Source organism: Schistocerca nitens, chromosome 2, assembly GCF_023898315.1.
Source record: "Schistocerca nitens isolate TAMUIC-IGC-003100 chromosome 2, iqSchNite1.1, whole genome shotgun sequence".
Lineage (NCBI taxonomy): Eukaryota > Metazoa > Arthropoda > Insecta > Orthoptera > Acrididae > Schistocerca > Schistocerca nitens.
In genome coordinates, this window is record NC_064615.1 from 553,594,080 (window position 1) to 553,608,008 (window position 13,929).

A 13,929-nucleotide genomic window follows, 5' to 3' on the forward strand; every position below is an offset into this window, starting at 1 on the left:
GTGGTACATTTTGTACAGAATGAATTTATTACATCAAAAAAGATAGTAAATGTCTTGTTTTAACCACCACTTCACTGCCAAAAAGGTAATCTTTCTCTTGAAAAACAGTCTGACTTACCAGAAAAATACATATCTTGATTGGTGTGTTGTGCAGTATTTCCCATTCTTGATACCCGTAAAAAATATCCAGCACCTCCACAACTCTACCAGCTTTCCACACACCATTTCTACTTTCACACACCTACAACTCAACGTCACATGACTCTCCTTTTGTGAAATGCTCACACACACACACACACACACACACACACACACACACACACACACAAAATTAATTCATCCAGTCTGCCTTGTATGATGCAGCAAACATAGTTGTGTTTGGCGACAATCTTATGAAATCATTCATTTCATTAAAGTTCTTCACAGAATACTGTTATTAACTGATAGATTCAACAATTTTATGGTAATTTTTGGTAAGACATTAGAAATATTTTGATCACATGGTGTGGCTTATACCTGAGCTGCCCTGGGAGAGAATTCTTGTAGATTTAGTGGGCCATTTTCAGGGACTAATGTGGTTGCTCATGATTGACACACTCTCCAATTTTCCATGCATGGTAAGCATTTCCCACTCCATGGAACAGCCACAACTGGGTAATATTAATTTTTGCAATAGAAGTCACACCCCACACATTTGTTTCTGATAGTGGCTCACAGCTTACGTTTCCATATTTAAACATTTCTGCCAAAAAAATGGAATAGCGCACCTAACTACCACCTCCTTTCACTCAGTGTCTAATTTGAAGGAAGAGTGCTAGTCAGGGCATTTAAAACACAAATGCAGAAGATTATGTTAAAGCCATTGTCTGAGGAAGCTGTCGACCCATCAATAAATTTAGCCCATCCAAAATTTTGCATGAGTGCAGACTCCATACGTTATTAGACCTTCTGTGCCCAGCATAGTGAGCCCACAGCCCTCACCACAAGACACCGTACTATTGTGCAGGAATCCATGTCAATTCTTGCACCTTTGACCAAGTTCTGGGGCGGATTCAGTGTATCATAACTGGTCATAGAGTGTGCCAGCATTTCAAAGCCATGCCTGCATGAAAGTGGCTGGTGCAGCTTATCATCAGCTATAACCTCTGTCACAGACAGCACTCCCACCTCAGCCAGTCAGTAACAGACACACGCATGGTGCTGAAGACTTCCTTAGCCCAGTCAGTAGGCGCAGGCCCACTTGCTCCCTCTGCCACCTATACCAGTGCCCTTTCTGCACCGGTGTATAACCCCCAGTTCACTGCGAACCACAGTGGCCCTATCAAAGGGAATAACACCTGCACAATGATAGAGATAGGGCTCTCCAAACAGACCCAGCTTCTCTGACACCCACTCTTTTGGATATGGGCTGAAGTATCGTCACACTTACTGACCAGCCAGCGCCATTTCACACACATACACCACCACCATGTGATTCTTCCTCTGACATCATCAAGCAGGAGGTGATGGAGGAGGATACCAGTATCACTCCTCTTCCTTGTCATTTGTTCCGACACCATCTCGGACATTTTCATCCCTACGTGCTGGTTAAAGGGGGAGAAAATTTAGTGTCCTACAATGCAGTTTTCAAATCATTTCCATGTCCAGCAGTGGGTAAACTGGCTATAATCTTTAGCAAGCAGGTGTTGGACTTCACTCACGCATCATTACAGCCCTAGTACAATGATGCAACATTACTCTCTTGGATTAAATTTGTAGAATCAGTCCTAGTACAATGGATTTGGGTCATGTTTACTTTGATTTGTTTCTTGTCTCTGCTTATTCTACTGACCACTTCATTTACTTGCTGGCTTGACTGTGTCGAGTTCTACCATTTTATGCCACTGTGGTTTCTCTGCTTGAACTTGTGACTACTGAAACTTTAGCTTGTAGAACTTCAAAAAAGTTTCTTCAGTTGGAGAGATGGTGGCAAAGGAAAAAGGAAATGTAAAAGGGACATATAATGGACTGAAGTAATGTGTTGCTTCTTGCTCCTCTCCTGAAAGTTGTGTATATCCTGATTCCTTATTTGAAGCAAATTTCTCCTCCTTTCTAGCATTTGCAAATCTTATAATGTCTATTTCCTTACCCTTTATAAGAAACTGCTCAGTTCTGAAAATGAAAGTGTCAGTGAATGTATTTCAGTTTGTGTGTTTGACAGATTTTATTCAACTGTTGCTAATATTTCAGTTCAGACATAGAAACATTATTTCTGTTAAGATAATAGCTCACATCACCACACATTTATTTTAGTTAACTTGACTATTTTCTAATTTTTTTGCATTACATACATTTATGTATTTCTTTTGTTAGCACTGAACAACAAATTCATGCAACTATTTTTGTTATGTAGAATTCAGTTGCTCCAGGTGAATGCTGGCCTTTTCGGGGCACCATTGGATCTGTGGTGATACAGCTAGCTGCTCGTATAACTATCACAGCTGTGTCCATGGAGCATATATCAGCTTCCATGTCTCTAACAGGGAAGGTTGATTCAGCACCGAAGACATTCAGTGTATTTGTAAGTTCTGAAACAAAATATTTTGGCATAAAAATTGTCAAAGTAGTATTTATTTATTTATTTAATATAATAAAGGGAAACATTCCACGTGGGAAAAATATATCTAAAAACAAATATGATGTGACTTACCAAATGAAAGCGCTGGCAGGTCGATAGACACACCAACACAAACATACACACAAAATTCAAGCTTTCACAACAAACTGTTGCCTCATCAGGAAAGAGGGAAGGAGAGGGAAAGACGAAAGGATGTGGGTTTTAAGGGAGAGGGTAAGGAGTCATTCCAATCCCGGGAGCGGAAAGACTTACCTTAGGGGGAAAAAAGGACGGGTATACACTTGCACACACACACACATATCCCAGGTAAAAAGGAGAAGGTGAATACAAAGTGAAACTACTGGCAAAAACACAAAGAGAAAATAAGATGACAGGAAAGATTTCGAAATGCAACAGTGACAATAACAAACGTAATTGTTGGGTTCAAATTAATGATATTAATATAATAGAGGGAAACATTTCACGTGGGAAAAATATATCTAAAAACAAAGATGATGTGACTTACCAAACGAAAGCGCTGGCAGGTCAATAGACACACAAACATACACACAAAATTCAAGCTTTCGCAACAAACTGTTGCCTCATCAGGAAAGAGGGAAGGAGAGGGAAAGACGAAAGGATGTGGGTTTTAAGGGAGAGGGTAAGGAGTCATTCCAATCCCGGGAGCGGAAAGACTTACCTTATGGGGAAAAAAGGACGGGTATACACTTATGGGGAAAAAAGAACGGGTATACACTTGCACATGTCCAAGTTCATACCCATCCTTTTTTTCCCCTAAGGTAAGTCTTTCTGCTCCCGGGATTGGAATCCTGGGAGCGGAAAGACTTACCTTATGGGGAAAAAAGGACGGGTATACACTTGCACATCTGCAAGTGTATATCCGTCCTTTTTTCCCCCTAAGTTAAGTCTTTCCGCTCCCGGGATTGGAATGACTCCTTACCCTCTCCCTTAAAACCCACATCCTTTCGTCTTTCCCTCTCCTTCCCTCTTTCCTGATGAGGCAACAGTTTGTTGCGAAAGCTTGAATTTTGTGTGTATGTTTGTGTTCGTTTGTGTGTCTATTGACCTGCCAGCGCTTTCGTTTGGTAAGTCACATTATCTTTGTTTTTATAGAGGGAAACATTACACGTAGGAAAAATATATCTAAAAACAAAGATGATGTGACTTACCAAATGAAAGTGCTGGCAGGTCGACAGACACACAAACAAACACAAACATACACACAAAATTCAAGCTTTCGCAACAAACTGTTGCCTCATCAGGAAAGATGGAAGGAGAGGGAAAGACGAAAGGATGTGGGTTTTAAGGGAGAGGGTAAGGAGTCATTCCAATCCCGGAAGCGGAAAGACTTACCTTAGGGGGAAAAAAGGATGGGTATACACTCGCACACACACACATGTCCATCCACACATATACAGACACAAGCAGACATATTTAAAGACAAAGAGTTTGGGCAGAGATGTCAGTCGAGGCAGAAGTGCAGAGGCAAAGATGTTGTTGAATGACAGGTGAGGTATGAGTGGCAGCAACTTGAAATTAGCGGAGATTGAGGCCTGGTGGATAACGGGAAGAGAGGATATATTGAAGAGCAAGTTCCCATCTCTGGAGTTCAGATAGGTTGGTGTTAGTGGGAAGTATCCAGATAACCCGGACGGTGTAACACTGTGCCAAGATGTGCTGGCCGTGCACCAAGGCATGTTTAGCCACAGGGTGATCCTCATTACCAACAAACACTGTCTGCCTGTGTCCATTCATGCGAATGGACAGTTTGTTGCTGGTCATTCCCACATAGAATGCATCACAGTGTAGGCAGGTCAGTTGGTAGATCACATGGGTGCTTTCACACGTGGCTCTGTCTTTGATCGTGTACACCTTCCGGGTTACAGGACTGGAGTAGGTGGTGGTGGGAGGGTTTATGGGACAGGTATTACACTGGGGGCGGTTACTAGGGTAGGAGCCAGAGGGTAGGGAAGGTGGTTTGGGGATTTCATAGGGATGAACTAAGAGGTTACGAAGGTTAGGTGGACGGCGGAAAGACACTCTTGGTGGAGTGGGGAGGATTTCATGAAGGATGGATCTCATTTCAGGGCAGGATTTGAGGAAGTCGTATCCCTGCTGGAGAGCCACATTCAGAATCTGATCCAGTCCCGGAAAGTATCCTGTCACAAGTGGGGCACTTTTGTGGTTCTTCTGTGGGAGGTTCTGGGTTTGAGAGGATGAGGAAGTGGCTCTGGTTATTTGCTTCTGTACCAGGTCGGGAGGGTAGTTGCGGGATGCGAAAGCTGTTGTCAGGTTGTTGGTGTAATGCTTCAGGGATTCCGGACTGGAGCAGATTCGTTTGCCACGAAGACCTAGGCTGTAGGGAAGGGACCGTTTGATGTGGAATGGGTGGCAGCTGTCGTAATGGAGGTACTGCTGCTTGTTGGTGGGTTTGAAGTGGACGGACGTGTGAAGCTGGTCATTGGACAGGTGGAGGTCAACATCAAGGAAAGTGGCATGGGATCTGGAGTAGGACCAGGTGAATCTGATGGAACCAAAGGAGTTGAGGTTGGAGAGGATATTCTGGAGTTCTTCTTCACTGTGAGTCCAGATCATGAAGATGTCATCAATAAATCTGTACCAAACTTTGGGTTGGCAGGCCTGGGTGACCAAGAAGGCTTCCTCTAAGCGACCCATGAATAGGTTGGCATACGAAGGGACCATCCTGGTACCCATGGCTGTTCCCTTTAATTGTTGTTACGTCTGGTCTTCAAAAGTGAAGAAGTTGTGGGTCAGGATGAAGCTGGCTAAGGTAATGAGGAAAGAGGTTTTAGGTAGGGTGGCAGGTGATCGGCGTGAAAGGAAGTGCTCCATCGCAGCGAGGCCCTGGACGTGCGGGATATTTGTGTATAAGGAAGTGGCATCAATGGTTACAAGGATGGTTTCTGGGGGTAACGGATTGGGTAAGGATTCCAGGCGTTCGAGAAAGTGGTTGGTGTCTTTGATGAAGGATGGGAGACTGCATGTAATGGGTTGAAGGTGTTGATCTACGTAGGCAGAGATACGTTCTGTGGGGGCTTGGTAACCAGCTGCAATGGGGCGGCCGGGATGATTGGGTTTGTGAATTTTAGGTAGAAGGTAGGGGTGCGGGGTGTCGGTGGGGTCAGGAGATTGATGGAGTCAGGTGAAAGGTTTTGTAGGGGGCCTAAGGTTCTGAAGATTCCTTGAAGCTCCGCCTGGACATCAGGAATGGGATTACCTTGGCAAACTTTGTATGTGGTGTTGTCTGAAAGCTGACGCAGTCCCTCAGTCACATACTCCCGACGATCAAGTACCACGGTCGTGGAACCCTTGTCCGCCGGAAGAATGACGATGGACCGGTCAGCCTTCAGATCACGGATAGCCTGGGCTTCAGCAGTGGTGATGTTGGGAGTAGGATTAAGGTTTTTTAAGAAGGATTGAGAGGCAAGGCTGGAAGTCAGAAATTCCTGGAAGGTTTGGAGAGGGTGATTTTGAGGAAGAGGAGGTGGGTCCCGCTGTGACGGAGGATGGAACTGTTCCAGGCAGGGTTCAATTTGGATAGTGTGTTGGGGAGTTGGATCATTAGGGATAGGATTAGGATCATTTTTCTTCGTGGCAAAGTGATACTTCCAGCAGAGAGTACGAGTGTAGGACAGTAAATCTTTGGCGAGGGCTGTTTGGTTGAATCTGGGAGTGGGGCTGAAGGTGAGGCCTTTGGATAGGACAGAGGTTTCGGATTGGGAGAGGAAAGGTTAACTACTGAATTAGGGTGTTGTGGTACCAGATTGTGTTGATTGGAATTTTGAGGTTTTGGAGGGAGTGGAGCTGGAAGTGGGAGATTGAGTAGATGGGAGAGACTGGGTTTGTGTGCAATGAGAGGTGGTTGAGGTTTGCTGGAAAGGTTGTGAAGGGTGAGTGAGTTGCCTTTCCAGAGGTGGGAAACCAGGAGATTGGATAGTTTTTTAAGGTGAAGGGTGGCATGCTGTTCTAATTTGCGGTTGGCCTGTAGGAGGATGCTCTGAATAGCCGGTGTGGATGTGGGAGAGGAAAGATTGAGGACTCTTATTAAGGATAGGAGTTGACGGGTGTGTTCATTGGCTGAGTTGATGTGTAGGTGAAGGATTAGGTGGGTGAGGGCAATGGATTGTTCAGTTTGGAACTGGTATAGGGACTGATGGAAAGAAGGGTTGCAGCCAGAGATGGGAACTTTAAGTGTGAGGCCTTTGGGGGTTATGCCAAATGTCAGACAAGCCTGAGAAAATAAAATATGCGAGCGTAATCTGGCTAGGGTGAAGGCATGTTTGCGGAGGGAACGTAAATAAAACTTAATGGGGTCGTTGTGGGGGTGTTGTGAGGGTGACATGGTATTAGAAGGTGGAAAGTGTAACATGAGGTTGAAATGAAAATGAAAGATAAAAATATATGGGGAGAGATGAAGGTGAACCAGAAAGCAACTGGAGATCTGGTATGAAAGAAGGCGAAAAAGTGTTGGTTAAGTTGATCCTGTGGTGAACTCATGTTACACTTTCCACCTTCTAATACCATGTCACCCTCACAACACCCCCACAACGACCCCATTGTAATAATGGTGGATGTAGGTTGCCGCAGTTCACCTAACGCTGATATGTATGGGCAAGACGAAAATGTAAATGCTAACTCTGTTATTGCCTTTCACAGCTGCTACATTTTTATGCACATAACTCTTTAAAAGGTGCTAATATCAACTGTTTATTTACTTTTGTGTCCTTATGCATTGTGTGCTCACATATGCTATGTTGCCAGACCTCTGAACAGTATTTCCATTTCATTGTTCATTGTTGCAGTGTTTACATCAGGGCTTTTCATTAGATAGGAAACAATCATACTACCAATCTCTGTCTTGTAACTATGGGAGATAGCCTTTGTGATATAATTAGTTGCTTTGTACTACTAAGAAACTTTGCATCATTTACAGAGTTGTGAAAAGTCCACAGTATTCATTGCAAATGATGATGGATTCATGCAAAATGCCAGCTTATCTTTTACTGGGTAAAAAGGAAGTGCAGATTATCATTCTGAGACGAATACCAGTCACTACAAAAAGTGGTTTAGGAGCATTCTCAAAAAATTAACAAACAAATCTGTGGTTGTTATACTCATACATCAGACTCCATACTGTATGGTGATAAATTTAGTATCATCAAATCCATGTGTGAAATAGAAGAAGGATTCTGTTATTGAATGGATGGAAAGCAATTATGTAGAGATTCATGTCATTATGTAGAGTGTCACGTCATAAGAGGAATTTACTAAGTTAGGCATACTGAAACATGCAACTGAACTTCGGGGGTGAAAAGTATATTGTGCTTGTCAGACAAGGAAATTAAACTCAATTCAGTGCCATTGAACTTATTTGGCTCTTTGTCAGGAACAAAGTAACAAAGGAGAACAAGAATGTTAAGATAAATGATATTTTTAGAGTTGTGTCACTCCACTCTAGAAAGTGTTCCCCCAAGTGTGAGGAGGAATTCAGGGAGTCATGTGGACAAATCTGAAAACAGTTATGCAGAGCCCACAGTTTTGACACTGCAATAGAACCATTGCTGGTCCAAGTGCACAACTGCAATAGCAGTTGCTTATTGAGAGTTGCTCGTATATCAAGTGCTCACTCACAATTTCACATATTATTGCCCTCCACTCACAACAGAAAGTGAATGTGGCAGTGCAATATTGGAATGTGACTACAAAATTGCCATTCTTTGCTGATGAATAGCATTACTATCGTGGCAGCATGCTGTCATGACAATTACGTTCCTTCCACACATTGCAGCTGATAACACAATTGCTGTACAAAGTCTTAACTGACAAACATGGGGCATATTCATTAGTAATGACATGTGATGTAAGTAACAAAAGATCAAGCTTTACACATGTGCTTTCTCCATCACAACAGCTACATCTGTAAGCTCAATCACAGCATTTTGCTTTTTGCCGTTATGCAGATGAAACGACTAATCAGAAAATAACATACGAGGCTCATTCAAATGAAACCTGGTCAGTGCGTCTACTTTTGCCTTACACGTAATGTGGCATCACGTAACTGCAGGTATGGTGGCACCATCTATTGGTAGAGAGACTGACAAGTGAGCACAATTTGATGTTGCATAGCACCAGTGTCGTTTCACGCTGAAGAGAAGGTGGTCACACAAGTTATCGTCCACTACTGAACATGCAGGCGAGTAAGCAGGAGCAATGAGGAGTGATTCGATTTTTGGTGGCAGAGGGAGCTGGAGGCTTGAAATGTATCGACAGATGAGTGAGTACAGTTGGAGTCTTTCAAGTGTTATGGAATGCATGATAATGCCTGCCCACATATGGCCAATGCGGTGAAGACGACATTGCAGCAGTTTTGGTGGGATATGCTGGAACATTCACTGTAGAGTCTCCATCTTTCACCGTGTGACTTTTATGTGTTTGGACCTCGAAAACAAGCTATTTGCAGACATTGATTTGCAGTGGACAATGAAGTGTTTGACTGGGTTCAGGCCTGGGTCCAACAGCAGCCTACTAGCTTCTTCAAGGATGGAATCGACTGGCTAGTGTCGCAATGGGATAAATATGCCAACAGTTTTGGCGACTATTTTTGAGTATGTGTACTGTGTATAACTACATTTTGAGTTAATAAAATCATTACCGTTACTTTACACTAGTGACCAGGTTTCATTTGAATGCCCCTCATAAATCCACCAGCAAATAGAAAAAGTTTGTATCTTTAAAGGAAATTTTTCTGCTGTTATGGTCTGCGGCCTCTCTCTGGCCATCTCCTCCTTCACCATCTCTGATATAGGTGAAATGATCTCCAAACCCGTCCAATTCTGCATTAACTTGCTCAAGTGTAGCAAACGGATATGCTCTACAGAAATTGAGTATTGCTAATTGTTTTAATTAAATGTACACTTCAGAATTCACAGTGTACTCTAAGGTGGTTGCAAAAACCTGTTTACACTGAAGACATAACAAATTGAGCTCCTTGAATGTATAGAAGGCGAATGGAAGTGTGTCCTTGTTTGGCACCAAAATGTAGCAGGATAGGGATGACTGTGGGAAACCCGGAGTTAAACGTGAGCAGTTCTTGCTTGTCAAAATGGGTTCAAGTCTTCCTGTGGAAACTGTAAGGACCGTACATGGTTCGGGAGATAGGGGAGATATGTGGGGAAGCAGAAGGCAGACAAGCAGTGAATAAACACTAGTCCTTTATTTAATCACTAGCTGAGTACCTGGCATTGTCTGGCTATGTCTTTATTTGAGACTTCTATCAGTCCATCTCCTTCTCTCTCTCTGTCCATCTCCATCCCCACCCCACACCTCTGTCCATTTGTTCCTGCCCCTCTCTCCATTCATCTTCTCCTACCCCTTTTTCTGTCCATTTGCTCCTCTCCCACTTCCTGTCCATCTCCCCAACCCTTCTCTGTGTCCATCTTCTCCTTCTCCCTCTGTAATTGTCCAACTCCTTCTCCCCCATCACTCTCTATATTACCACCCCCAGCCAAATGAGAGGCTTGTGGTTCTTACCCTCACAGCATTAATTTCCAGATCATAAATACTATGTGAACCAAATTTGATTGAAATCGTTTGAGGGGTTTGGAATGAGCTTTTTACCCATGATTTTGCTTGTGTTCACTGTAGTCAGATATATTTAATGTACATCACACATATTTTTACACATATTTCACCTGTATCTCTAGCAAATTTTGCCCTACAGTTTCATTTTCATGCATCTCAATATTTATAATGTTTTATCTCCTGAACTATCTTTTGTACAACAATATAATTTTGCAGTTGCATCCAGTAGTGTGTGTATCTACTGTCTGAGAAGTTTGTTGTGAATAGATTATGTAGTAAAGAAGTAATAAATTAAAATATCATGCACAATGTGTCAGTTTTTTATGCATCTCAGTATTTGATGCCATATCTCCTGAACTGTGTGTCGTGCAATGATATATTTTTATAGTTACATTCAACAGTGAATGCAGATATTGTCTGCAGGATACAGATACCGTCTGCAAAATGTGTTTAAAATAGAGTTAGTAGCAAAGAACTAATAAATTTAAATGTCATGCATGATGCAGCAATTTTTAATGCATCTCAGTGTTTATGACATTATATCTTCTTAACAGGATGTGAAAAATGATATAATTTAGCTGGCACATTCAATAGTAGTAAAGAAGTAATAAATTAAAACATAATGCTTCATGCTGCAGTTTTACTACATGAAAAGTGAAAATGTAATAAGCCTAAGCCTAAACATTTTTCCTTTCATAATTTTGTGCAGCTTATCGGTGATAAGAAATTTCATAAAGGTATGAAATTATGTGTAAAGCTTATTGCAAAGCACTAAGTGCTTTCATTCTCAAGTACTTAATGAATAAAGTGCAGATATTCACACATTGTGGGCTACAATCTTTTTTCTGCTCCACCACCACCCCTTTAATTATTCCATCTGACTAGTACAGTCGGTACAATCCATTTCCTTCTTCACGTAATATTCCACACAAAGCAGCAGGTTAATGGCCATTGGTGCAGAGAGTCAAGCTGCTACTCAGTGAAGCATCGATTCAGTGCTCTGACTCGGCGACAGTGACACAGACACTGCATGGGGCTCCATACAGCTGTAGCATAGAACAAGGCCACCCAGTAGCATCTTTTGTTTTTAAGGGAGGCTGTGGCGTCCCAGTGGGACAGCAATGGCATTGGCCGGGTTTTCCTGTAGACCAACAACTGGAGTGCAGGGGCGATTGGCTGGCAGAGTGTTGGCTGTCCGGGCTGGGCAGACAGGTGGCAGTCATTGGTTTGCAACCCATATCAGTAGAATTACAGGATATGACTGACGTGGACTGGGCTTCATGGTTCTGCCCAGTTGGCTGAATGATGACGAGTGGCACTATTGTGGTTAAATACTGCTTCTCAAATACTGTTTATCCCTGCTGATTTCCACTGTTCCCACTGGTTAGTGTGTCATGCCAAATAACATGGAGCGTGTCAGAGACCTACAGATGTCGTAATTAAGCTGCAGTACTCCTGTAGGCTGGGTAAAATGTCAACAGCAAGTGTGTGATCTGTCATCAGTCACCTCAGCAGCTGCAATCATATTGGCCATGGCCTGGTTTCATGATGGTATTCCCCTGCTGGTTCCAAGTCTCAGTTATAACTTCATCTTTCACAAATGGCTTGTATTATAGACCAAGACAAGCCAGAAACCAGAAAATGTGAATGCAACCAGTTCTAAAATGTTAGTGCCTGTATTAGAATTCACCACTGTAAGTGTTAGTTGTCTAGCTATATTATTATTCTTTGCTGAGACCATTGTTTGGCTAGGAATGGGACTGGCTGTTGTATGTCACTGATAAGGTAAGAAGTGGGGCACAAGACTGCTGGAGTGGAAAGCTTAGCCACAATTTGAGGATACAGTAAAAAAAGGAGATTTATTTGACAAAACTGAGATGCAAATACAGTTTACAACACAGTAACAGAATAATACTATCATAATCAGCTGGTGGGCTACTCATGGTTATAGAATTATTTAATACAAAATTTTTAAAAAATTACCATTCATTTAAGCAAACAATTCTTGAAGGTGTACAAGATAGACATCCTTATGGCCCGAAACTTTAATATAAACAGCAGTACTGTTACATAGATTAACTTCACAATTAAAATTTAAAAAAATTAGCTATTGATGTAAGCTGAATGAATGAATTTTGCCCCAGGCAAATGGTAGTCCCTTGCGAATATGGTACCACAGTTTACAGCAAACAAGGTTACAAACTTCAAATGTAAATTGTCTTAACAGCAAAAGTCTATCACAGTTGAGCAATCAGATTAATAACCAAAAAATCTACAGCTTACAGAGGAAAGCATAATAACAAGTATCAGTGATCATTACATAATGCAGTAGCCTGACAAGAGTAAACATAGCATAGCAGAATATTGACGGTTGGTGTTCAAGATCGGCTGCACGAGATCCGACTGGAAACAACAACCAGCATGGACTGTACATTGACAACAGCTTCTATAACACACACAAAGCTAACATGAATATAGAGTTCACTTAAAGAAATCACCACAACAGCAAAATATACGATCATCAGGGTAGAAAACAAAAGGAGATAAGATTCAGCTCAAAGTTTCTTAAATTCAATATTGCGTTATAAACTGCAGCTGCAGTTGATGTTAATTCCACTGTGAAGACGTTCATAAAAGGTAATCTGCAGAGCCACTCTGCAGAACCTCCCACATGGGGCTTGGGAACCAGGAAAATTGGTGCAGCATAGGGCAAAATGGAAGGTATAATTACGCCATCAGCAAGAGGCTAATCAACGATTTCGCATAGCTTTTGCACCTCAAAAGGAGACAACCAGTATGGTGTCTAGTGCATGGAGTCCTGATCTGTGAGCTGAATATTATATTGGATTTTGTTAGTAATGCCCAACCGATCTGTAAACACCTCTGTGAATTCATCCAATAACTCAAAGATCGTAGAAGCATGAGTTTCAGAAAGTTGGCTGATGTCTCCCCTGTTCAACTCAATGCCCACCCTGCAAGCCCTTACCCTTCCATTATGAGAACATATGCTAAAATTTTCACTTGACTTAAACTTGAAACAAAACCAACCACCCATATAATCCACAAAACACTGCTTTAAGCACAAATAATAAACTCCAAAATAACTTTAATTGATAACCCTTTAACAACAAGACATTCGAGGGGCCATGTAAAGCCTTGAACACTCAATTAAAACAGGTCTGATGTACTGGTTCAAGAGGCTTCCCATCTGCAGAACGACAAGGTTGATTGGGTAGACCCAACTCTGGTAACCTAGGTACACGTCAGTGTTTGGTATACCAATCATAATGAATCAGGGAAATGTACTGCCCGCATAAATTAGAGCACAAACAGGTTTCATATCCAGTGTTTCATGCACATAAGGGAGCCACTCATACTTTATAGCACATATTCTACAGTAGTCCATCAGAAGCATTTTACTGAGAGCTGATGGAGCCCCTTTTTTCTGGCATCAGCTACTTATCTGCCTACTCTTTGGAATCGGGCAGTCCCTAACAAAGTGCTCTGGTTTGTTACAGTGGTAGCACACTCCTTTAACTACTGAACTCAGTTGATGATGCTGAATGTCATCATTGTTTATCCTACCCTCACTAACACCAGCTTCTAATCCTCCACACTTGCTATCACCATGAATGTTTTCAGTTTTATTCAAGAATTTGTCTAAATTGGCAAAACATTCTGCTTTATCACAAAAGTAAATCTTGCATATA